This window comes from Idiotropiscis lumnitzeri, unplaced genomic scaffold (genome assembly GCF_059441095.1).
Source record: "Idiotropiscis lumnitzeri isolate Australia: NSW breed Sydney's pygmy pipehorse unplaced genomic scaffold, RoL_Ilum_1.0 HiC_scaffold_43, whole genome shotgun sequence".
NCBI classification, from domain to species: Eukaryota; Metazoa; Chordata; class Actinopteri; order Syngnathiformes; family Syngnathidae; genus Idiotropiscis; species Idiotropiscis lumnitzeri.
The window spans coordinates 1,530,995-1,557,645 of NW_028283581.1; positions in this window are offsets into that span (position 1 = coordinate 1,530,995).

Below are 26,651 nucleotides of genomic sequence, written 5' to 3' on the forward strand. Positions count from 1 at the left end.
TTCATGTTGCATTATTTTTATGACAAAGACGATGGTTAATCGTAGGTTTGTTGCCCAAATGTACCATTACAACCTGATTAATGTTGAGAATGACGAACTCAAACTGGACACTGAAACGTAAAAACACATGGACTTCTTGCCCCTGTCCTCACACGTGCACACACACACACACCATACACGAAGATCCGGGAGGTAAGGACGGCTGTCCTACAGGATGCGGATGGAAGAACAACTGCAGCGGAACAATGCCAGGGATGTCTGGAGGGGCCTGAAGACCATCTCAGGCCACGGACAAGCAGGTAAGACCCAGAAGGGGGGGGGCTTCAGTGGGCAAATGAGTTGAACCTATTTTTCAATAGGTTTGATCAAATGTCTGACCCCGCTCAGGCTTCCCTGATGCAGCCCCCACCCACCCCTCCTGCCACTGCGAACAAGACCCTCTCTCCCCCTCTCTCGCCCCTCTCTCTCTCCACAGGCTCCAGTTCCCAGCCTCATCAGACAACCACCACTTCCTCCTGCTCAGCCTTGTTCCTCACAACATCTCAGGTGAAGAACCAGCTGAGGAAGATGAAGGCGAGGAAGGCGGCAGGCCCAGATGGGATCAGCTCCCAGCTCCTCAAATCCTGCGCAGACCAGCTGTGTGGAATCGTCCAGCACATGTTCAACCTGAGCTTGAAGCTGGGCAGAGTCCCCCAGCTGTGGAAAACATCCTGCCTGGTTCCGGTTCCAAAGACACCCCATCCGAAGGAGCTCAACAACTTCAGACCAGTGCCGCTGACGTCTCATCTGATGAAGACCCTGGAGAGACTGGTCCTCGTCCATCTGCGCCCCCTGGTCAGCTCCTCAATGGACCCACTCCAATTTGCATACCAGCCTGGCATCAGTGTGGATGATGCCATCATCTACCTGCTCCACACTTCACTCTTCCACCTGGAGAAGGCGGGGGGCACGGTGAGGATCATGTTCTTTGATTTCTCAAGTGCTTTCAACACCATCCAGCCCGCCTTATTGGGAGACAAGCTGGAGCAGGCGGGAGTGGCCCACCACCTCATCACATGGATTCACAACTACCTCACAAACCGGCCACAGTACGTGAGAACACAGGACTGTGTGTCTGACGTGCTCCTCTGCAGCACGGGAGCGCCGCAGGGAACTGTGCTGGCTCCCTTCCTGTTCACCCTCTACACCTCGGACTACAAATACAATTCCACAACCTGTCACCTGCAGAAGTTCTCTGATGACTCTGCGATTGTCGGCCTCATCACTGACGATGACGATCGGGAGTACAGAGGGGTTACGCAGGGGTTCGTGGACTGGTGTCAGCAGAACCGCCTCCAAATCAACGCTGGGAAATCCAAAGAGCTGGTGGTGGATTTCCGCAAGCGTCGGCACTCTCCACCTGCACCAGTGAATATCCAGGGAACAGACATTGAGAGGGTCTCAACTTACAAGTACCTGGGTGTTCATCTGAACAATAAACTGGACTGGAGCGACAACACAGACGCTCTCTATAGGAAGGGTCAGAGCAGACTCTTCCTACTCAGGCGGCTGAGGTCCTTTGGCGTTCGGGGAACACTCCTCAGGAACTTCTATGACTCGGTGGTTTCATCAGTCATCTTCTATGGAGTGGTCTCCTGGGCAGGAGGCATCTCGGGCCGAGACAAAAAGAGACTGGACAAACTGGTGAGGAGGGCCAGCTCTGTCCTGGGCTGCTCCCTGGACTCTGTGGACTCAGTGGGGGGCAGAAGGATGACGGCAAAACTGTCATCAATGCTGGACAAACCAGCCCACCCATTCAATGACACTCTGAGAACACTTTACAGCTCCTTCAGTGACAGACTTTTACACCCTCGCTGTACCAAAGAGAGATTTCGCCGCTCCTTCCTGCCAACTGCTGTCAGACTTTTTAACAAGAACATTGGGTCAGGCCTACAAACGGGAGGGCATTAGTGCAATTGTGCAGTCCTAGGATGCAATATTAACTACTACTGTACTTTCAGCCAAGGGTGTACTTAAATATTGACCAATGATGTATTTTGTTTACCATTACAGTATTCTTATTACAATACTTCTATCACTGTAGTATTTCTACCACTGCAGGATGTTCACTATTACAGTACTTTTATCATTGCAGTACTTTTATCATTGCAGTATTTTTCTATCATTGCGGTACTTTTACTATTACAGTACTTTTACCATTGCAGTACTTTTACCATTGCAGTACTTTCATCATTGCAGTATTTTTCTATCGTTGCAGTACTTTTACTATTACAGTACTTTTACCATTGCAGTATTTTCTATCATGCAGTACTTTTCTATCATTTCAGTACTCTTACCATTACAGTACTTTTATCATTGCAATATTTTTATGATTGCAGTATTTTCAATCATTCAGTAGTTTTTATCATTACAGCGTTTCCCCCTCCGTATAATGGACAAACATTAGGAGTGTTTCCTTACACTTAGATACGTTTATACTGTGTATATTTGCATGCTTTTTCTGAATGTCTGCTGCTAATGTTATACATTAACGGCTACATTACGCCGCCGACTCTGTGTGATCTATATCTTTGCTGCTGTAACACCTCAAATTTCCCCATTGTGGGACTAATAAAGGACATCTTATCTTATCTTATCTCTCCTACAACGAGGCAAGGGCCTCCACCAAGTCACCCCAGGGACAAGTTTTATTCCCTGATGGTCATCAAATTATGAGGATCTCATTCTACGCCGGAAGGGAGGAGGGGAATTTTTCCCTAATGTGAGGTTTTCGCTCCTCCACTGATGATCACACTGTTGTATGATTTCATTATGATGATCTGTCTTAAAGCCGTAAGGACATGATTTTTAAATCCACAACAGGGGGGAAATGTAAGATGGGCTGAGGATAGGTAATCAGTTTGTGTATTCATAATCATGTTTTTATACACTCATTAATGTTGAACACACACAGAGACACTTACTTGTTATTTTAACACACACACACACAGACACCGTATCCTGAAGATGTGTTTAGTTAAACTGACCTTGGGTTATGATTTTCTGCCTGCTGGAGTCCCTGGTGATTAGTTATTGATGCTTTAGTTAAACTGACCTTTATACCGTGAGTTATTGATGTTTTCTGTCTCTTGGTGATTAGTTGTTGATGCTTTTCTGTCTTCTGGTGATTAGTTATTGATGAGTTAGTTTCAATAAAAAGGCAGAACGGAGGGTGAGAGTCAGAGGGTGTGCGGGATTGAACTGGCAAGACGGCTGTTTCACCTCCTGGCTCCCTCTCCCATTCTGAATGGCACAAAACGAAAACTTTAGTAAGTTATTTCAGTCTAAAAAAGGCGTCAGGGCATTTTTAAACCGGACAGTAAGTCGCCACTGTCTTGGTTCCTTTTTGTGCCTTGACCCATACCGGAATTATTGAAAGGATGCAGTCCTATTTACAGGCCCCAGTGACACCCCAGGTTTCTGTTGTTTGTACGAGGGCGCTTAATAGGTACTGCTATTCACAATCGTCTTAGGCTGTTTCTTTGCAGAAGTTTATGGACAATGTGTAGTGCTGTAGGATGCAGTCTAGAGCATTCTTGACATTGAAGCTTTTGTTTCCAGCAACTGCTAATGCGACCGTGCATCAAACATGCAAAACACAGACCCTTGCTCCTCAAGAAGTCAATCTTATCCTTGTGATGCTTTCTCCTAAATTCCTTACCAATTGTGAGACTGTGTTGCTCTCCATTACAATTAGCACATGGTTTGGCAATAGCATCCACTGAAACAGGTTCTGCCTTTGGCGTGGTGGTTTTGTTGTTTTCCATCTTGGCGGGCACAATGACTGTTGTGAAGACTTTCTTTGATTTTGTTGTTTCTGTGTGTTGTGATTTTGTTTTCTGTTTTATAGAAATCTTTCGTGCTTGTCAACAAAGTCAACAAAATCCTTAAACTTCACTCTTCTATTTGTTCTTTCTTGGAGATTGCAGGCAAATTTTCTCCAAGATTCTATAAGTCTGTATGGAAGTTTGTTTGCCAATGCCTTTATATTAGCCATGTTGTCCAAGTCCTCCATGTAATTAACATCTGCCAATATGTTCGAACAGCCCATAAGGAATAATGTGAAAGACTGAAGTGCAACACCATCTTCAGACTTGATTGTTGGCCAATCCATGGCTTCCTTTAAATATGCTTCTGCTATCATGAAGTCATCACCATAAAACTCCTTCAAGATTTGTTTTGCTTTGGTATATCCTGTCAGAGGTTCCATATGGATGCAGCTCTTCACCAACTCATGTGGTTGTTCACTAGTATACTGCAGCTAAAATTGAAGATGATCACGGTTATCACTTGTACGGCCTTCAATCCCATGTTCAATGGCACCTATACAGGTTTTATAATGCAGAGGGTCGCCTGTAAAACGTAGGAATGGAAAGTTCGGGAAGAAGCGATGCTTTTTGACTCTTTGCTAAGTATTCTGCGACACTGGCTTGCTGTGAGATTGCGTGGCAAAGGCCATCAAGCACATGTCCCTGTTGTTCTCTACTTTCTGTCTGATGTGGAAATCTAGCCATTGGAATAGTCGAAGTGGGAGCATTTCAGGTCAACACTGCTTGTTGCTCTGATAGGCTGTGATGGTAATTGAATGTTTTTCCTTGTTTAAATTGTAACACACTCATCAGGAATGTGGATACCATCCTCCTGGGTATTTTCATATCTTCTCAAGACATCCAATTTAGCATCAGACTCAGGGAGTGCCGTTTGCATTGCATGCATTTCCTTCTTTGCTTTAATTGCAGCTTCTTCTTGCTCAAGTGCCAACCTTTGTTGTAAATCAGCAGCCTTTGCCTTTAAACATGCTCGTTCCATTTGAGCCTTTAATTTAATTGAAGACGTTGACAGAAGTGAGCTTCTGTCTGTTAGATTCTTTACTTCTACTTCTATGGGTGTAGTTAGTTGATGCAGATCTACTATCAGCAGGTGATATTTGTTTATTGCATCCTTCCTCTGCACGTTTCAAAACGTCCTTCTTCCATTGCTCACATTTCCATTAATTACATTTTTTGGATCAAACCAGTTATTTTGGTCATCGGCAAAATCCTCTTCAGTCTTTAAATTTTGCAGACCGGAATTGAGGTCCACAAATTCTTGCTCCATGCCGCTAAAGCAAACACGAACCTCAGTTTTTTACAGCGTCAACATTTGCATCATCCTCCATCAATTGTTCAATTTGACGTTGCATGGAGGTCAATTGAGCAAATTTGCAGCTGCGTGCCTGCATCCGTTTAGGCTTGTGATCTTCTACAGCTTTTCTCCGTCATTTTTAATGTCCGCTTTCCACTGTCTTGTTCCTCCATGTCAATCCACAATGAAGCAAACAAAAACGTCAAACTGACTGTAGCGTCTCAATTTGTAGGTCAGCCGAATGACGATCAAAGTTTTAAGCAGTTTACTCACGCACCTGTTACGTGCGCGTCCTTGTTAACTCGCGATGCTTGTCAAGTATGGACGCATGCTAACAGCTAGCAGCTCATTGTCCCGACTGGAAAGTTGCTCCTTAGCTGTGATGTGCCTAGGGTTACACTATCTATCATTAACAAACACAGCCAGCCCTCCTCTTTCCTCTTCCCGCTTTCCAGTGTCCTGTCCGCAAGTAGTATTTGGAAGCCGTCAAATTCCACAACGGTGTCCGGCGTTAGCTCTGTTAGCCATGAATCCGTGAACATCAGCAAGCTAGCTCATTGGAAGTTCCTCTCGTGCCGCGTTAGCGCTGTTAGCTCGTCCATTTTCTTGGGAAGGTATCTAACATTTCCCATAAAAACGGACGGGAGGACGGGGTGGTCACGCCTCCTCTTTGCCTGGCGTTTCGCCCCCGCGCGACATCCCCCGTCTCTTCCTCCTCAACTCGCGGGGGATATCGGGTCTCGCTCCGGGAGTCGGCACGGGGTTAGCACGAAGTGCTAACAGCTGATGTCTTGTGTAAACGATTGATCCGTAGCTCCCAGTGACATCTCCGGACACGATCACGCAAAAAACAGCCCTCAGCAGCAATAAAACCACCGCAATTTGGATGTCCATTGCTGCGATGAGGTAAAATAAATAAAACTGGGTAAAGGGAAAAACACGCGAAAAAGGCTCAAATAGTGAGCCGTGCTGCTCTAGCAGGTAGCCACTCGCGTGGCGACGGAACCGGAAAAACAAATGTGGTCCCATCAAAATCTGATTGGATATTTAAAAATAAAAGCGTGAAAATTTGCTTATTTGTCTGTCGTCACCAATGATTAAAAAAATTAAAATCATTACAAAATCCTCAAGCTATCGTGATACCAGACGAGTTCTGCGGGACACCAGACCACCCCAGTTGTCCACAAAAAGTGGTCACTTCAAAATTTGATGTGGCATTTCAAAATAAAAAAATCACCTGAAATATGCACTGTGATCAACACTGATTTAAAAGAAAAATCTTTAAAAAATATCCTCAAACTATCGTGATACCAAACCAGGACTGGGGATACTAGACCACACCAGCTGTCCACCAAAAGTGGTCACATCAAAATGTGATGTGGCACTTCAAAATAAAAGTAGCCTGAAATTCGCTTATTTCACGGTCATCACCACTGAGTTAAAAAAAAACATAGCTCGAGCTTTCGTGATACCAGACCAGTTTTGTGGGACACGAGACTACCCCAGCTGTCCATAAAAAGTGGTCCCATTGAAATCTAATTTGTAATTTCAAACTAAAAGTTGCCTGAAATCTGCACATTTCACTGTCATCATGCCTGACTTTAAAATTTCATTAAAAAATATCCTCTAGCTATGGTAATACCAAACCAGGTTTGGAGGACACTAGACAACACAGCTTTCCACCAAAAGTAGTCCCATCAAAATGTAAGGAGGCATTTTAAAATAAAAGAGCTGGAGCTGTCGTAATACCAGACTAGTTTTGTTGGACACTCGACGACCCCAGCTGTTCATCAAAAGTGGTCCCATCAAAATCTGGTGTAATTTCACAATAAAAAAAAAAACACCTGAAATATGCACATTTCATTGTCATCAACACTGATTTTAAAATAATCATTTCAAAATACCCTCGAGCTATCGTGATATCAGACCCATTTTGGGGGACACTAGACAACCCCAGTTGTCCATCAATTGCGGTCCCACCAAAATGTGATACGGCATTTCAAAATAAAAGTAGCCTGAAATCAGCATACATCACTGTTATCAGGCCTGACTAAAATATCAAGACAAAATATCCTCCAGCTATCATGATACCAGACCAGACATATTTCACTGTCATCACCATTGATTTTAAAAAATTAATTAAAAACTAGAGCTGCGAGCAGCTATAAAGGGCCCTCGCCACCCGGACAACGTTGGGGTACTGGCACGTTGGAAATGTGAAATATTTCCGAGAAATAACGTGAGGAATCTTCAAGAGGAATTTGCTTGTAGTTAAAGTTAGAGCAGCTTTTGTTTTCAAAGCCTCGTCAATGTTTGAAGTAAATTTGTTGGCAGGCACTACAGGTGCATCAAATCAAAGACTAATAGACTGAAAAACATTTTCTTTCCGAGAGCCATCACCATTCTGAACTCTCACACACATGCACACACACACGACCACCCTTACCTTGCTGAACAGCGACGTATTGTGTTGTATTTCTCCAATTTCATACTATTTTCCATCACAATATTTATTCTCTTATTTATCTAATTTATATATTTGATTAAATTATTGTTGTATTGCACTGGAGAGGGGAGCTCCCTAATCTTGTTGCACACTGTACAATGACAATAAAAGGATTTCGGATTCTGATAAATTTAGAATGGCCGACTTCCTGTTCAATTTAGCATACGGCTCCATGAGACTTTTTATTAGGTCTTGGCTTTGTACACACTTCATCAAATTTTCAGTTTGGTGAAACAGAGATATGGGGCTGTTTTTTTTTGTTGTTTTTTTTTTCTAGGGGGCGATAGCGAGCCATTTTTAAACAACTGTACGACAAAATAATAAAATATTGTGAATATTGAATCAACTCCCGGTTGGGTGGACGCTGGCACGTTTGGCTGCCACTGCTCACCGGTAACTCTCAGAAATTTTTTGGATCCGCTTGTTGTACCTGCTTTAGCAGTTTACAATCCCTCCAGTTACAGTGATTTTATTTATTATCTGTATGTTGAGCGATCCCGATTCTCATGAATGCCACCCACCGATTGCATTGTCGCTGACGCGTCTACTGTGGCTAAAGTTTAGCTTACCTATCAAAGTTAGCACCTGTCTGCCATGTGGACCCGCAGGCCAGTCTGCTTCTCGCACTTCTGCCTGTTCCTGTCATGTCATCAACCTGTGTCAGGACAACTTCAATCCACTGCCGCTGAACTCCGCTGGATTTACCGACACATGCCCGAGGGAAACGCACCACCACCACTGCTCCTCCTCCCGAACATCGCTCGTCGACCCTTGAAGGATTGTATGGCAATTACCGGCATTTTAAACATTTATGGGACAGAATGTCAATTATTTAATTTAGCAGGTTTATATTTACTGAATATGCTATGATTGCAAAATTCCGGACGAACTGGCGAGGCTGCCCGGCTCACCGTGGCTTGTCATCGGGACCGGGAGGCGGCGCAGGCGACACAGAGAGAGGAAGCAGTAGCGGGGCTGCAGGTCCGGTGTCTTGCAACGGCTGCGACGGCAGCCCCATAGGCAACCACTGCCGAGCCTGTACCTCACCAACGCCAGATCCGTGGTCCACAAAATCGACGACCTGGGATTACAAATCCTGGGAAACCGCTATGTGCGAGACAGCAGTGTGATCGTCGTCACGGAATCCTGGCTGCACGCAGACGTCCCCGACGCTAGCATCCAGCTGGCCGGGCGCTCGCTACATCGCGCGGATCGGACGAGGGACACCGGTAAGAGAAGGGGCGGGGTGGCTCTGTGTTTACGTGCATGAGAACTGGTGCGGCGATAGCACGATCGTCGAGAAGCACTCTTCCCCCGACATCGAGTTCATGTCCGTTAAATGCCGGCCTTATTTTCTCCCGAGGGAGCTAACGGTCGTGATTGTCACAGCTGTTTACATCCCTCCCGACGCTAGCACTAGCACGGCGCTCTCGCTACTCGCGTGCGTCATCAATAAACATCAGCGGGCCCACCCTGATGGCGTTCACGTAGTAGCGGGAGACTTTAATAAGGCCAATTTAAAGACTCTACTCCCAGAGTTTCACCAGCATGTCAAGTGCCCAACGAGGGGAGACAACACTCTCGACCATGTGTACTCGAACATCAAGCACGCATACAGGGCCCTCCCACTCGCCCCCCTCGGCCAGTCAGACCACCTGTCCTTGCAGCTCGCACCTGCATACACCCCTCTCAGGCGCAGATTCAGGCCCACCACAAAGACTGTGAAAACCTGGCGTGACGGCGCCATGAGTGAATTACAGGACTGCTTTCAAGACACAAACTGGGGCCTCTTTGATCATCAGGACCTTGATGTCTACACACATTGTGTACTGGACTACATCAAGTTCTGCATGGAAACTGTGTCCCTACACAGGACTATACGGACCTTCCCAAATGCGAAGCCCTGGATGTCCAGCAGGGTTCGCTCTCTCCTCAAGGCCCGTGACGCTGCCTTCAGGTCAGGCGACAAAGCCCAGTACAGGGTGGCTCGTGCTGACCTGAGCAAAGGCATCAAGCTAGCCAAGGCAACCTACAAGGGGAGGCTGGAGGCCCACCTTGCCAGTAACAGACCACGGGAGGTGTGGCAGGGTCTACGGAGCATCACCAACTTCCGTGGCAGCAGCACGACCTCTGCAGACCCGAGTGCATCGCTGGCAGAGGAGCTTAACTGCTTCTTCGCTCGCTTTGACTCGTCCCAACCGTCACACCCCCGCACTTCATGCTCCAACTCCCCCCCACTCACCGTAGAGGAACACGAAGTGAGGCGCGCGCTCCTGGCTGTTAAACCCAGGAAAGCTACTGGACCCGACGGAATACCAGGCAAGGTCCTCAAAACACCAACTTTCACATGTTTTCTGCAGGATCTTCAACCGCTCCCTGGCTCAAGCAGTCATCCCCTCCTGCTTGAAAACTTCCACCATTATTCCTGTCCCCAAAAAGTCACCAGCCGTCCACCTGAATGACTACCGTCCTGTTGCTCTCACACCAGTCATCATGAAGTGTTTCGAGAGGCTGGTTCTCCAGCACATCAGGGACTGCCTTCCTCCCACTCTGGACCCCTACCAGTTTGCATACCAGATCCACTGAGGACGCCATCAACACTGCTCTGCATGTTGTGCTGGGCCACCTGAAACAACAGCGGAGCTATGCAAGGATGTTCTTTGTGGACTACAGCTTGGCATTCAACACAATCATCCCAGACATCCTCGTCGCCAAACTGGACATTCTCGGCCTCCCTGCCCTCACACGCATCTGGATTAAGGACTTTCGGACCAACAGACCCCAAACTGTGTTGCTCGGCCCCTACACGTCCTCCACCTGCATGCTGAGCACCGGTTCCCCTCAAGGATGCGTGCTGAGCCCTCTCCTATACGCCCTCTACACCTACGACTGCAGCCCGGCCCACGGCAACAACACCATCGTCAAGTTTGCTGACGACGCGACAGTGGTCGGTCTGATCTCGAAAGGTGACGAGACAGCCTACAGAGAGGAGGTAAAGAGACTGACAGCTTGGTGCAAGGACAACAGACTGCAAAAACAAAGGAGATTGTCGTCGACTTCAGGAGGAACAAGACGGTGCCGCCCCCCCTCTGCATCGAAGGCGTGTGTGTGGAGAGGGTCCACACGTTCAAGTTCCTCGGAGTACAGATCTCCGACGACCTTTCTTGGACTCACAACACCACAGCAGTGGTAAAGAAGGTCCACCAGCGTCTGCACTTCCTGAGAGTCCTCAGGAAATTCAACCTGGACAGGAAGCTGCTGCTAGCCTTCTACCACTCGTCCATTGAGAGCCTGTTGACGTACTGTGTCTCCACCTGGTACAGCGGCTGCACTGAGGCGGACAGAGTGAGGCTCCAGAGGACAGTCAAAACAGCGCAAAGGATTATTGGCTGCCCTCTCTCCTCACTGTCGGACATCTAAACCGCCCGGTGCCTCAGAAGGGCTCTCAACATCGTCAAAGACAATACCCACCCAAACTCACACCTGTTCGACCTGTTGCCCTCTAGCAGGCGCTACAGATGCATCAAATCGAGGACCAATAGACTGAGAAACAGTTTCTTTCCGAGAGCCATCTCCATTCTGAACTCTCACACACACACGAGAACACCCCTACCTTGCAGAACAGCATCGTGATGTGTTTTTATATACCCTATTCTGTACTAAATTCCATTGCACTCTCTTATTTATTTATCTAATTTATATATTTGTCTGTATTATTGTTGTATTGCACTGGAGAGGGGAGCCCTCTAATCTCGTTGCACACTTGAGTACAATGACAATAAAGGGATTTCTAATTCTAATTCTAATTCTACTACGCATAGGAATGACTGATTGTAGTCATGGTCTTTACTGTTTTATGATATTATTTTCACATGCTAACGTTATATTACTTAGTTTATAAATGTGTGAACATAGTATTTTCATGACCTACACTCACATTCACATCATACATATTCAGTCTGCACATTACAAACTGATGACAAGCCAGACAGCACTTCATGGACAAATATGACAAAGCACATTCTCCACATAGGCCATAGAGATGCAAACATACCAAATTGGGCACTGGATTTAGTTTTAAAATCGCTGCATTGGCTCCCCGTGTGTTTCAGGATTGATTTTAAGGTGCTTCAATTAGTTTTTAAATGCCTTAACGGTCTTGGGCCATCCTCGCGGACCCTGAGGTCCTCTGGCACCGGCCTGTTAATTATTCCTAGGGTGAGGACTGGAACACATGGCGAGGCTGCATTCAGCCATTCTGGTCCTCGTCTATGGAATAGCCTGCCGGAGGACATCAGGTCCGCAGAGACCGTTGATATTTTTAAAAGGAGGCTCAAGACCAGACCTGGGCATTGCACGGCCCGCGGGCCACATCCGGCCCGCCGGGTGGCACTGACTGGCCCGTATGACAGACCTGGGCATTGTATGGCCCGGGCCACATACCTTTGGTTGACTCTGACCGCGAGTGTAAGGTTAATTGGAAATTTCAAAATAAACATACTTTTTAATTTCACCTCATTCATGGGCTAAAGCTGCACTGCTTTTATTCTGAAATTGTTTTGTTTTTTTTATTCCCGCACAATGTGCGTCGCACATAATGACGTAATGCGTTTATCAAGACATGCGCGCAATTGAATCACAACAAGACGACGTTCGCCCTCAAAAATGTCCGCTCAGGCTAAAAAAAGAAAGGTAGATGCCGAATGTAGAATTTTCAACAAAAATTGGACAGCGAAGTATTTATTTGCTGAAGTTAGAGGTAAAGCTGTGTGTTTAGTTTGCGGGGAGCAGATCGCCGTGTTGAAGGACTACAATTTGAGTCGGCATTACCAGACGAAACATGGAGAGAAATATAAAAACGGCACCAGATAACAATGAACTGGGACACTTTTTCTCAAAATCACAGTTCAGTGACAGTCAATATGTTGTATCTTGCTTAATGTTTGGTGCAAAAAGACAATATTGTGATGTCTTTAAAATGCTCAGAACCTTTACACAACTATCCAACAGTATATGGAACTCAAAATGTGTTTTGAAGTGAATGTGACAGAATATGTTTACTAATATGAGTCACAAATAGTAAAAAATGTTAATATTTTGTCTACCATTGTGTTGAGAAATTTGAATGAATAAATTTTTGGAAGGCAACCTCATTTTTTCAGTTTATTTGGTATTTAGTTTCATTGCTTAACTTTAATATATACTCTTGCCAGCTTGTCAAAACAGTGCTATTTACTGCTTTTTAAAAAAGAAATACAATTAATATTATGCAGAATTGAGTTCAGCCTTTTGGCCCGGCCCTCCACAATATTTTATGTTTCTTATGCGGCCCCATGGAAAAAATAATTGCCCACCCCTGCTCAAGACTCACCTTTTTTGTTTGGCTTTTAAATAATTTATCTTAGTCTTTTAATTCAGGACTGTCATTTTATCTATTATCATTGTCTTTAATTTTTTTTAGCTTCTTTGTCTTTTAGTATAATTTTTCTTATACATTTTAGCTCCGTCGTTTTATATTATTGTCTTTTAATTTTTAGCTTCTTCTATGTCTTTTAGTATCATAATTTTTCTTAAATATTTTAGCTTCGTCTTTTTATATTATTGTCCTTTAATTTTTAGCTTCTTTTTTGTTTAGCATTATCATTTTCTTTTATATATTTTAGCTCCAGTGTTTCCTCAAGGGGGGCCTCCGCGCTGGGAGGTGTGGCTGGCCTTCTCACAGGGGGCTTCATCCCGGAGGCTCCTTAGGCCCGGGGCCCTCTGCACTATGTGTAGGGTCTACCCCGGTCAGTCTGGGCTAGGGGTCTGTGTGTTGGCGCAGCTCCCTGTGGGCGTGAGCCGTCATCCCTCTCAGCGCGGATTACCTACCCTGGGTACATTTTCTCATATGGTTTCTCTGTGCCTTACCCTGTCTTTCTACTAAGATGGTTTATTAAGTTGTGTGAATGCGAGTGTTCTGTGTGTATGCGAGTTCAGGCGTGTATGTTGATGTGTCTTGTGTTTATGTTGAGTGGGTGGAATGGGTTTTAGTTTTTCGTTGTAATTTGGATGTTTTTATTGTACAGCACTTTGAGCCGCATTTTATGTATGAAAAGTGCTCTTATAAATAAAATTTGATTGATTGATTGGAGGGTTCACTGGGACGCCATTGCAAAAACACATTCTGAAAGACATAATTTGATTTTGGAGCACACATACATGCACACTGACAAGATTACAGGGGAATACCAGCAGGAGAGACGGAGAGACTGCCCGCCGGAGAAGGCCAGCCGTGGAATACCAGTCTTGGGGACCAGCTGGGAATCAACCATCCAGACAATGATTAATCTGGAGAGGACCTTCCCTTGGACGTAGACCCGTGTCGGGGGAAGAATGTGAGGCTGGGCTGAGATAACGCACGACTCTTTTCGACTGTGCTTGCCCGAGTACATTTTCTCATGAGATTAAGAAAAAGCCGCTCAGTACTATTTCCTGAACCTCTGCCCCATTCATTTCAAAAGTCCTAGATAATGTAGTCGCCACTCAACTCCACTCTCATCTCACCTGCAATAACCCTTTCAGTCCGGTTTCCGTGCACTTCACAGCACTGAATCAACTCTACTCAAGGTCACCTCTGATCTCCTCATTGCAGCTGACTCCGATTCATTCTCCATTGTCATCCTTCTTAACCTGACTGCGGCCTTTGACACCATCTCACACACCATCCTTCTCAAAAGACTTTCTTCCATCGGCATCACCCACACCGCCCTCAACTGGTTCCATTCATACTTCAAAGACCGCACTCAGTTCATCCAGCTTAAATATTTCTCATCAAAGTCCCTCCCAGTCACCTCAGGTTTGCCCCAAGGCTCGGTCCTGGCCCCCCTATTATGTATCATATACCTCCTTGCCCTTGGCAGCATTTTCCGAAAATTCAATATCGCTTTATATTGCTTCGCGGATGACACCCAGCTCTAGTTCTCCTGCAAACCCAGCATATCACTCCCTCCCACCTCCGTCACCTCCTGTCTATCTGAAATCAATGACTGGTTTTCTAATGATTTCATGAGGCTTAACAGCGACAAAACAGAAGTTATTCTTTTCAGTACAAAATCAATACAATCCAAAGTTGTCAGTTTTCCCATTCCTGTTGGCCCCTCCATTGTTTTCCCCTCCCCTCAGGTCAAGAGTCTGGGTGTCATCCTTGACAGCACTCTATCTTTCCATAAGCATAATAACACAACCCGGTCAGCCTACTTCCATCTGCACAATATCAGTCAACACCGCCCCTCCCTTTTTCCCTCATCCACTTCTATTCTGGTCCAAGTCGAGTCAAGTCAATTTTATGTGTATAGCCCTTAATCACAGACAGTCTCAAAGGGCTTTACATAACCACAATCAACATCCACTGATCTTAACCCCCAGGAGGGCAAGGAAAAACTCAAAACCCCATTGGGGGAAAAGTGAGAAAACTTGAGAAGGGACCACAGATGGGGGGGAAACCCCCTTCCAGGATGACCAGGCTGCTTTGGATGCTAAGTGGGCAACATTTGACACATACAATGATGCTATACAATGTTAGATGAGATAATGTGAGAGTCAATTAAATGAAGTGCTGCAGGAAGATGACTTTAGTGGAGTGGGTCCTCATCCAGGACCGTAATCTCCATGGCAGCATATCCGAGGATGAGCCTTCGATCTTGAAATAGTCAGTTTGGGGTAAATTCAGAACAGCCACTTCCAAGTGAATCACCATCACCTAATTCCCAAGCCGTGGAATTGGGAACAGAAAAAAAAGAACAGAAATAGTAAACAGGCCAACAAGTAGTTCAACGAAGTGCTGAAATATAGGGAAATCAGAAGAGGCGCTGCATGAAGACGACTTTGGGAGAGCAGGTCCCTCCCCGGTTGGTCAGTGCCGTAATCTTCATAGCAGGTCACCATCACCTAATTCCCAAGCAGGGGAAGAGGGGGCAGAAAAGAGGAGAAGCGGCAGTAAACAGGCCAACAAATAATTAAATTAGATGCTAAAGTATATAAATAAATTGATCAAATGTCGCGCTGCAGGAAGACGACATCACTGGAACAGGTGCATGCCCAGTTTGTCAATGCCTTAAACTTCCTAGTGGGTCACCGTCACCTAATCCCCCAGCCGGGGAAAAGGGGGCAGAATAGAGAAGAAAAGAGAAAAAGCGGCAGTAAACAGGCCAACAAATAGTTCAACTAAATGCACAAGAGTATAAATGCGTCTTTAATAGTGTTTTGAACATTTCTACTGAGGTGGCGCCTCTAATACCTGAGGGTAGTGCATTCCAAAGCATTGGTGCCCGAATAGAGAACGCTCTAGAACCTGTGGACTTCTTTTTGGCTCGCGGAATCACTAAAAGACCAGCATTTTGTGAGCGAAGGTTTTGGGACGGAACATATGGTACCACGAGGTCAACGAGATAGGAAGGAGCTAAGCCATGCAATATTTTATAGGCAAGTAGCAGAACTTTAAAATCACATCTCAAGTGGACCGGAAGCCAATTCAAATTGGCAAGTATCGGGGTAATATGATCAAACTTTCTCGTTCTAGTCAAGAGTCTAGCTGCTGCATTTTGAACTAACTTTTAATACTAGACATGGGGAGACCCGAGAGCAAAATGTTACAATAGTCGAGGCGAGACGAAACAAACGCATGGATTAAGATTTCTGCATCACAAGTTGATAGAATTGGGCGAATTTTAGCAATGTTACGCAGATGAAAAAATGCAGTTCTAGTAATATTTTTAATGTGCATTTGAAACGACATAGTTGTGTCAAATATAACACCGAGATTTTTTGTTGAATCCTTTTGGGCAATTTATCGATACTCATAGTGGTGTCTTTGAAAAAGGTACCGATGACGCGCTGGTCCAATGATCAGCATCTCGGTTTTATCTGAGTTAAGACGCAAAAAATTGAAAGACATTCATAGTTTAATTTCGGCAAGGCATGCCTCTAATTTATAGCAATCACACGGATTCGTTATATCCAACGGCATGTATAATTGCGTATCATCAGCATAACAATGAAAACTAATGTTATATTTCCGTATAATATCACCAAGCGGTAGCATCTAGTACCAATCCCTGCGGAACTCCGCGTGTGATCTTACAAAGATCAGAAGTCGCATTGCCATGAATTACACAGTGCGTCCTCTCCGACAGATACGAATTAAACCAAGAAAGCGCTGAACCTGAAATGCCAACACAAGTTTCAAGGCGTTTTAATAATATGTTATGATCAAGTGTCAAAAGCGGCGCCAAGATCGAGTAAGAGTAATACAGTGAACCCTCGGTTATCGCGGTTAATGGGGACCGAGACCACCCGCGAAAACTGAAAATCCGCGAAGTAGCGGCGCACCTTCAAAAATGCTTAAATTATATATATATATATATATATATATACGGGTAGAGAGAGAGAGAGACTGAAATTCATGTTATAACAAAAAAAAATTATTATTAAAACTTCTTATTTTTTTATTCCCCAGCCATTATTTTTGTATTTATTCAATTACTTATTTTTGTATTTATTTAATTACTTCGACTTTTAACTTCTGGTACGCCGTCCGGTGTGCCCTGTGAATGTTATGATCCTCCAGCAGAGCTGGAGGATTGAGCAGGACTCTCCAAACGCAGACACAAGTAGGATAACAATCCGACGCCAGGTAGTCAGTGTAGGTGGTAGTGAGTGTAATCAGTGAGTGAATGGGAATCCGGTGCGGGGCTGGTGGGCGCGTCTCGCAGCAGCTGACCGCATGGCGCGAGACGATCGCTGGAGGAACGCCCACACAGCTGAAAAAACAAAAACACACGCGGCATGACAGGCACGGATCATGCCAGTGAAATGAAAGGTGGCATTCTTCATTTATTTATTTATTCATTTATTCATTCATAACTGACAGCCTCGCGCTCCGCTCGTGCCCGGGGGGAAGAGGTGCTCCTCTTCGGCTTAACTGTGACGCGAGCATGCCCTCCTCCTCCGGAGCTTCCATTCGGTTAAACTTAGGGGCCGCTTGACACCGCCCGTGCCCGGGGAAGGTGCTCCTCTTCGGCTTAACTGTGACGCGAGCATGCCCTCCTCCTCCGTAGCTTCCATTCGGTAAAACCTGATTGGAAAGGTTCAAATTGATTATTACTAGTCATATATTCATTAAGTTTTTCAAGATTTTTGCAATAAACGGAAGATTTGAAACCGGTCTATAGTTGTTGAGACTCTCTGGGTCGAGGTTTGGTTGCTTAAGTAGCGGTCGCATAATGGCGGTCCTAAAGCTGCTGGTACTATACCCGTGGTAAGTGATAGATTAATAATATTTAAGACAGACGGTCCTAGGGTCATAAACAGTTCTTTAATTAGTTTGCCAGGAAGCGGATCGAGCACACAAGTTGTCGGTTTTGCCCCACTAACCAATTTTGTTTGGCTTTCAAGAGATACTTTTTTAAATTGAGATAAGGTTATCGGACAGTTATCAGCCCTAATGTCCCTATTAACACCATTTATGACGGAATTCAACGGAATTGTAAGAACAGTGTCTTTAATCTCATCACGAATACACTCAATCTTCTGAGTAAAGAATTGCATGAAATCGTGAGCTGAATAGGAAGAGCTATCCGAGGTTGGTTGCTGTTGCGTTAGCATTGCTACAGTAGCAAATAAATATTTAGGGTTGTTTTTATGTAAAACAATTAATCTAGAGTAATAATTAGTTTTGGCTAGATTGAGCGCTTCCTTGTATAAACTAGCGCACCATGCCTGACGGAAGACCTCCAGTTTGGTCGCACGCCATTTGCGCTCAAGCTTCCTACAAGAATCGTTTCAGTATGCGTGTTTCCTCATTAAACCACGGAGTCAGCCTCTTTGGACAAGTTTTAGTTTTTAAAGGTGCGACGGAGTCAGGCGCATTTAACAGAGCGACATTAAAGTTGTTTGTAAGATCATCAATCGTACCAATATAATTAGGAAACGAATCGGTTACTAAAGGGAGTAGCTCAGAGAGCGCAGCGGTGGTTAAGGAGCTAATGTTGCGGCTGCTATAGCTTTGATCATGGTCAGAACGATGGCAATGCGCCAAGACTTCAAATTTGATTAAGTAATGGTCAGCTATAGCACTAGTATATGGTAATACAATTATTTTTGAGGATGCTAAGCCCCGGGTTAATACCAAATCTAACGTGTTACCATTTATATGCGTTGCTTCATCTATTATTTGCATGAAACCAAACATATCAATTATTGTCCGAAACGCCACGGTAAGTGGTTCCGACGGGAGATTCATATGAATGTTGAAGTCGCCCATGATATATTATCCGCATGAGTTACCAAATCAGCCACAAATTCAGAAAATTCATCTAAAAAGCCTGAGTAAGAGCCAGGGGGACGGTAAAAAACGGCAAGATAAAACGGCAGTGCGGCCGTGGATCGCATAATGAGAACTTCAAATGTTTTGAAGGAATTGCTAGGACGAGGACTAAGTTTTAGATTAAATTCGGAAATGAGGGCTACACCCCCATCTTTCTCATCATTGCCTCTCGCAGGCAAGGGGCCAGAGACAATTACTCAACTCAGACTCATCTTTCTGGCGAGATCACAAGTCCTTGCTATGTTTTTTCTTTGTGATCTCTGATTGCTTCATCCTAGTTGTTGGAGCAGTTTTCTTTTGAGTAATGCAGTATGGCAACACCACCACTAGGGCAATTGATGACGTCAGCACTGGTTGCGTTCATCCATAAATAACAAATGCAGGACAGGTGGGGGAACGCTGGTCGGATACCGTTTTTCAACCGCACTTACTCAAGACGCATTATTTATGTACAAACTGGAAGATAGAAGATAGTATATTGTATTGATTACCGCATATGCGCGGATGTTTTTGATTTGAAGTTTGGAAGACCGTAGCCATTGATTTATTTATTTGATTTACTTGACTTCACGGCATGACATCTGGACTGAAATGACTACGATTAAGACTAACCCTTGACTGTTTGACGTGACATACATAACTACACATCAACATCAAGACCAGTGAAGCCGAGCGAACGTCATCGCAACTTCAACCCATGGTGAGTGAGTGCGCGTTAAAACTTTCTTTAGCCAGCGTATCATTGAAACGGCAGTAACACTAGTGTCATTGGAGCCGACGTGTATTACTATATCTGAATAGCTAGCGTTGTTTGCACTGCGCTGGTGTCTAGGTCTCTTGCGTGCTAGCTCCATAAGATTAGCTTCAATGTCGGGTGCTCTGGCCCCAGCAATACACATTCTGTGGTTGGATTTTCAAGCTTAATGTATCGAGTAATGGAGTCACCTTTCACTAAAGTGCGGGAGCCAGGAGACCGAGGTGGAATGGAACTGCTCTGTGTCTTAACAGGCTCAACGCGATTAGCAAGCCGTTTACGGCCAATGCTAACCGGTGCTGTCCGCCACATTTACGCTTACCACATTACTCTGCTCTAGCTGGCAGACACGTCCCTCCAGCAGGGAGAGTCTTTCCATGAGAATGGTGCAAGTGTTGCATGTGGTGGTGCACGAAACCATAGTTGCGTTTACTCGCCTGGTGGATGAAAGCAGACGAACAGATGTCGCGCCGAAAGTGACGACACCCTCCACGACCGGGATTCCCACGTTGTCGTCGTGTGGAGGCTTGAGCGGCTCCCTGGAGTGCAGCCAGCATTCTGGGGGCCTGACTAAGAGGAATCCCACCCTGGTGGTCGAACCAAGCGTTAAAAACTTGCTCTCGACTACACACCTCAAAAATGGAAATGGAAGCTCAAAGAAGGAATATTCATACTGGATCGGCCGTCGCCCAGGATAACCAGGTCCGCGTTGGTGCAGTAGAGAGTCCTGCAACTTCGAAAAATACGCTAGACTCAGTTAATGATGACCTAAATGACAATGTAGTGACAGTAGGAGGAGGACTGAGGATAATCTCATTGAATGTGGAGGGTATATCGATGGCTAAGTGTGAGTTGATGGCGCAGATGCTGAGGGAGAAAGATGTACAAGTGTTGGCACTGCAGGAAACTCATCTGACTAAAGAATCGCCCCCATCGAGATACAGTATATCCAGCTTCATACCCATCACGAGAATAGATCATCAACAGTACGGAACCATGATATATGTACATGAAGACATCCCTGCCATAGACAGAGGATCCTCTATGGACGAACACAATATACACAGGTCAGAGATTGAGGTGCTGGGTACAACAGTGGTCAACATATACAAGCCTCCAAATACAAGCTGGCCAATTAGTGTCCTCCCACAATACCAACATCAATCTATAATATTAGGAGACTTCAATAGCCACCATACATCGTGGGGATACACAGAGCCCGACCCAGCTGGAATCCAGCTCAGCAACTGGGCAGAAATAAATAATCTCCACCTCCTTTACCATCCAAATGAACCAGGCACCTTCCACTCAGCACGATGGCAGAGGGAATACACACCTGACCTGACCTTCGTTACGAGGGACACAGATGGCATATCAATGCCAGCACATCGAAGAGTGCTGGGTAACTTCCCAAGGTCCCAGCACCGACCAATATTGATAAAAACAGGAATCAACATACCAGTCACACAATCTCTACCCCTGCCAAGATGGAACTTGTTGGAATTTATCTTTATATCAATGTTAGAATTTAACTTTAACCCAATGTAAACTCAAATAAGTAATCTGACTCCAATTTGCGACCTTACCCAACTCTCACTCATCCAACAATATGCGCGCTCGTTCTGCAATAGAAAGGTATCAGGAAGCCGGCATTTTCACGCACAAAGTGGATTTATTCCCAATACAGATTTTCTACATGGCACCTGGATCTCGGGTCCCTCTCAATACAACTCTACACCTCTCTTGCCACCAGCGAATGTGTTCTACCCCCGAGTTGCCCAGTACTGATTCATACTATACAACATGCAAAAATGGCACAGACAAAGGCATCCTGGCATGATTCTATTGGCTATGTTTATTGCAGTTAACTTTAGCTCGCTCTCATTGGTCTTTCTCCTCCCGCCGAATCCCGTGGCTCCTCCTGCGTGCGATCCCCCGATGGCCGCTCCTTCCCGGAGTCATCTTGTCTCGCTCAGCACCTTCTGCTTCTAAAACATTCCATTCTTGCACAACCCCCGCAACCAGTTTCGCTTCACCAGTCACACTCTCAGCATTTTACAATATCACATTTTCATACATTGGATGCACCAACATCTAATGAACTATGTTAAGCTCAAACTCTTATATTCCTTTAATAGTCAAATGTATGAAATCCTTTAAGTGTAACTGAAGTTTAGACCATGCTAATGACCAAACCCTCAGGATTGGAATGCAGGAAGATTGGATCACAGCTGCACCACAGGAGGTGTGAACGAGACCCCTCTGAAACAATGGACTTCCATGCCGGGATCACAAAAGTGGCTCCTAGCAGTCTACTCTTTGTTCAGTTTTTAAATTGACTGCCATTTACATTATCCTTTAAACTTTAGAAAGGCAAACTGGCAGGGTTTCGCAGAGCAAGTTGATAAGACATGCAAGCGAATCCCAGCAAAACAGGAGAATATAATTAGGTTCAATAAACTCATTCAGAGCAGTGCAAAAAAGCACATACCCCGGGGAGTCCGTAAAAGATATATACCATGCTGGACACCAGAATGTGAGGAAATATTAAAATCCTATGAGGAAACCCAGAATCCAGATACTGGAGAGAAATTGCTGGAGAGACTGCAGGAGGAGAGACAGAGAAGATGGATGGAAACGGTAGAGAGCATGGATTTTACAAGATCCAGTAGACATGCATGGAAACTGATTAAAAAACTGGACGGGGGTGGAAAAAAGAGCAAACAGTCTAACGTAGTGAGCCCTGATAGTGTTGCAATTAATATAAGAGGAAGAGGAGCTCACACCCCTGACTACAAGTTCGAAACCACCATAAAGAAAAAGTACCAGCAGCTAATCAGAGACATGCCAGAAGAAGACGGGTTCTCCCACCCAGTGAGCGAAGAGGAGGTGAAAGCAGCACTCAGAGCAACGAAGTCAGGCAAGGCAGCAGGAGTTGATGGGATCTACCCAGATATGTTGAAACACCTGGGTCCAGCTGCGATTAAATGGATGGCATCTGCTATCACTGATGCAATAAACATGGGTAGATACTGCCATCTCTGGAAAAGAGCTAGGGTCATAGCCATCTTAAAACCGGGGAAATCACCAGAAGACCCAAATAACTACAGACCAATATCCCTGCTATGCAGTATGTATAAGATAATGGAGAGGATAATCCTAACCAGAATAACACCAACCCTGGAGCTGAATATTCCTTGCCAGCAGGCAGGATTTAGAAAGCACAGAAGCACCACAGAACAGGTACTGGCTCTAACAACATTCATAGAGGCAGGATACCAAAGAAAACTAAAAAGTGGTGCCTCTATTTTAAAGGAGTGGAAGAGTTTAAACCTGGCTAGTTTTATTCGATGTCCTGCATCTTGTGTCACTGTTATTCTGTGGAATGCTGTGTGGGTGGCTGGTGAAGCTGGAAAAAGAAAGTGAAAGAATGTGAGGTTTGGGAGGTTTTAGGTCGGTGCCTGGCGCAGACAGATACCTCGAGGGGGAAGGGATGCACAAGAAACTGGACCCTCCAGCCACAAGCAGGAGGGGCCACCACTTGAAGAAAGACCAAGAGAAGCAAGCTAAAGTTAACTGCAGCATACACATAGCCAATAGAATCATGCCAGGATGCCTTTGTCTCTGTGTCATTTGCATATTGTGTCTATAAATTAATGCTGAACAGCGAAGACAAAGAGAGCTGTATTGAGAGGGACCCAAACTCAAGTTGTAGATTTGTGTGTTAGGAATAAATCCACTCGTGTGTGAAAATGCCGGCTTCCTGATACCTTTCTATTGCAGAACGAGCGCGCATATTGTTGGATGAGTGAGAGTTGGGTAAAGTCACAAATTGGAGTCAGATTATTAATTTGAGTTTACATTGGTTTAAAATTAAATTCTAACATTGATTTAAAGATAAATTCCAACAATTTATGGTGACGCCGACGCGATGCATGAGAGGTAAAAGAAGTTTGGAACTTCGAGAAAGACCACATGAGACTGGGTCTCGCATGTCCACACCAGGTGACGACCTGATAGGAGCCGCACATCCGACCGTCTTTCCTCTTTGGGCCCACAGTGACATAAGGTAAGCAGATCCTTTTCAAATTCTGCACATTGGCAACGCTAAATTATAAGAGGAAGGAGGAGCGGAACGGCATAATAAAAAGAAAAAATAAATTAAAAAAAAAAAAAAAAAAAGTGTAACAGTGTGGACGTTAGGAGGATATAAAATCTGGGATTTACCTACTAGAATAGTTTGGAACTATTCGTGGTTAAGATACGGTATAAAATCTGGGATTTACGTATCAGGACACGGTTTAAAATCTGGGATTTACGTGTCTGTGTGGAAGCGGTGTGAATGTGAAGCCTAAATTTGTTCTGCGTATGAAGTGCTTGGGACACGCACGAGTGGATTTGGAGATGGAAAATGGGAGGAAATGTGAGGGTTTTCTTGTGTCTGGCGCTTCAGACGAGCGGGCGGAAGTCTGGTCGGAGATTAATGGTCATTATGCTCAGCTGGAATCACAGTTGATTAGTGGAATGGAAAGTAAGAAAATTAAGAAGGTGAAAGAACGGAGTCAGAAGTTGTTTCTGAAATTAAAAAAGGATGATTTGTTTTGCGGTGGTCCCGGAACGTGGGACATGTCGAAGTTAGCGAGGCAGTTACAGAAAAAGGAAACCAGAATGTTGGCAAATATTCGAGATATGAAGGAGGATCAGAGCCAAGCTGGATGGCGACAGCGTATTAAACTTGAGAAGGAAGTGAAGGAATTGGACAAAGATAGACGAGGCATTCACCAATTGGCAATTATTGCCACTGCGCTGGGGGCAATAAAAGAGGAAGAGAGTGTGAATGAAGTGAAAAAGAAGGATGAAGTGATTGGAAAAGTGGAAGAAAAGACGGAAGGTCGGAGAGGCATTTATCCACAGTTGCCTGACTCGCGACAGTATGTGTATGAGCCGCCGCCGTATCCGATGGCGCAAATAATGGCCCCCGTAGTCACTTTGGGCGGCAGGATGGTTTTGGATGTAGAAGATCACGATTCACGGATGACGCCAGCGACCATACAGTTGATTGAACAGGCTGTGAATAATGAAAGGAAGAGAGTGCGCGGAGAGCAGCAGGGGAATGTGGAGTCGCCCGTGCTGACGTCAGGGGCAGCGCTCGCAGGAGGTGGGGGCACCCCGAGTGCCGGGAGTGAGAGAAATTCGAAACCACTGATGAAGGAGGCGTCGCGAAAGTTGTTGGAAGGACACAGGGTGCAAAGTGAGGAAAGAGAGATGTTAGAGGGAGTGATGACGGGGACACGGAAACATGGGCAGGCAATGCCCAGTGACGCAGATCCCCGCGAGGAGGAAGTGGAAAGTGATGAGGAAGCCGAGGTAGTGTTACGTGAACAGCGGCAGATGCTCAGAGCGTTGAGTGAAGGAGAGAGGCTGGGCGATAAAGAGGAGAGCATGTCCAGGGCTGAGCGAGGCTATAATACACGCAGTAAAGATAAGATGATGGCACAGCAGGAGCAGCCTCAAACAATGGCACCCCTAGTGGTGACTCACGCTGGCCGTCACTATGAGCCTCTGGTGCTTCGGGATGTGGCTGCATTGGTGGAAAAATTGCCTCCGCTGCATAAAGGGGCACGAGCCTGGATTACTAAATTCTTAGCCGCCATGTCAGGACAGGGAGTAGCATTGGGAGATTTTAGACAAGCCATTTTGGGATCGTGTTCCCTGATTCAATTACAGAATATTGAGGGGGCAGCTGGCACCCGCCAGCTGGGGAGAGAAACCCCCTTGGCTGAGACTTCTGAGGCGTTGTTTCGGGAGCTGAGGGCGGCCTTTCCCTCCCCAGTGGATGTGGCGCCAACAATTTTTAATTACGGAAAAGATGTGACTCCCGAGCAACATTATGCTCAGGCATTGGAGCTGTGGATTGAGACCACAGGTAAACACCCAGGCAACTATCCTGAAGCTGAAATGATGTTCAGGACGGCGATGCTGAACGGCCTCCCAAATGAGGTGCAGGCGATTTTGAGAATTGATCCGGACATTTTGGTTTGTCCGGAACCGAGATTTAAGAGGCATTTGATACACCATTGCCGCATCTACATGGAAAAAGCAAATAAAGATCAAAAGGAATCTGACGCTCTGGCGACTAGTTTGGTTAAACTACAGTTGGCAAAGTTGCATGGTGAGGCAAAACAAGAAAAGGTGAAACAAAAACAGATGTATCAAACTCCAGTGGGGGCTGAACGGCGCCAAGGTCAAGGGTTCCGTGGTAGATACAGAGGGCGTGGTCGTGGCGCCCCCCCAGGCCGGGGGCGGAATGGGTTCGCTCCAGGGACTTGCTTCAACTGCGGGTCCCTTGACCACTGGGCACGTGATTGTCATGGCAACCCACCACCAGGGGTGGAGCAGCAGAACCAGCAAGCAGGGCCACCACACCAAGGGGTACCGCAGCAGCCCCGCCCGTGGCCACAGCCGAATCCATGGGGTCAGTATTTCCAAGCTGACCAGTGGTACGGCCCAGACGAATAGGGGGGCCTGGGAAGCTCGGGAAGCACTGGCCAGGCAGAGCCAATGCTTCAGTTGACAGTGGCGGACACTCCAGTCCAGATGTTGGTGGACACTGGAGCAACACATTCATCAATCAACATACCACTGCCAAGTACAGCGTTGTCGAGGCGAGTTACAACGTTAGTCGGCTTCTCGGGACGTCCTCAGACTCTGCCCTTTACTCGGCCACTGAAAACGGAAATTACAAACACTGGACAGAGACTATATCATTCATATGTTCATGCAATGGACACACCCATCAATTTAATGGGCAGAGACATGTTGTCAGCATTGAGAGCCCAGATATTGTGCGGCGAGAAGGGACTTAC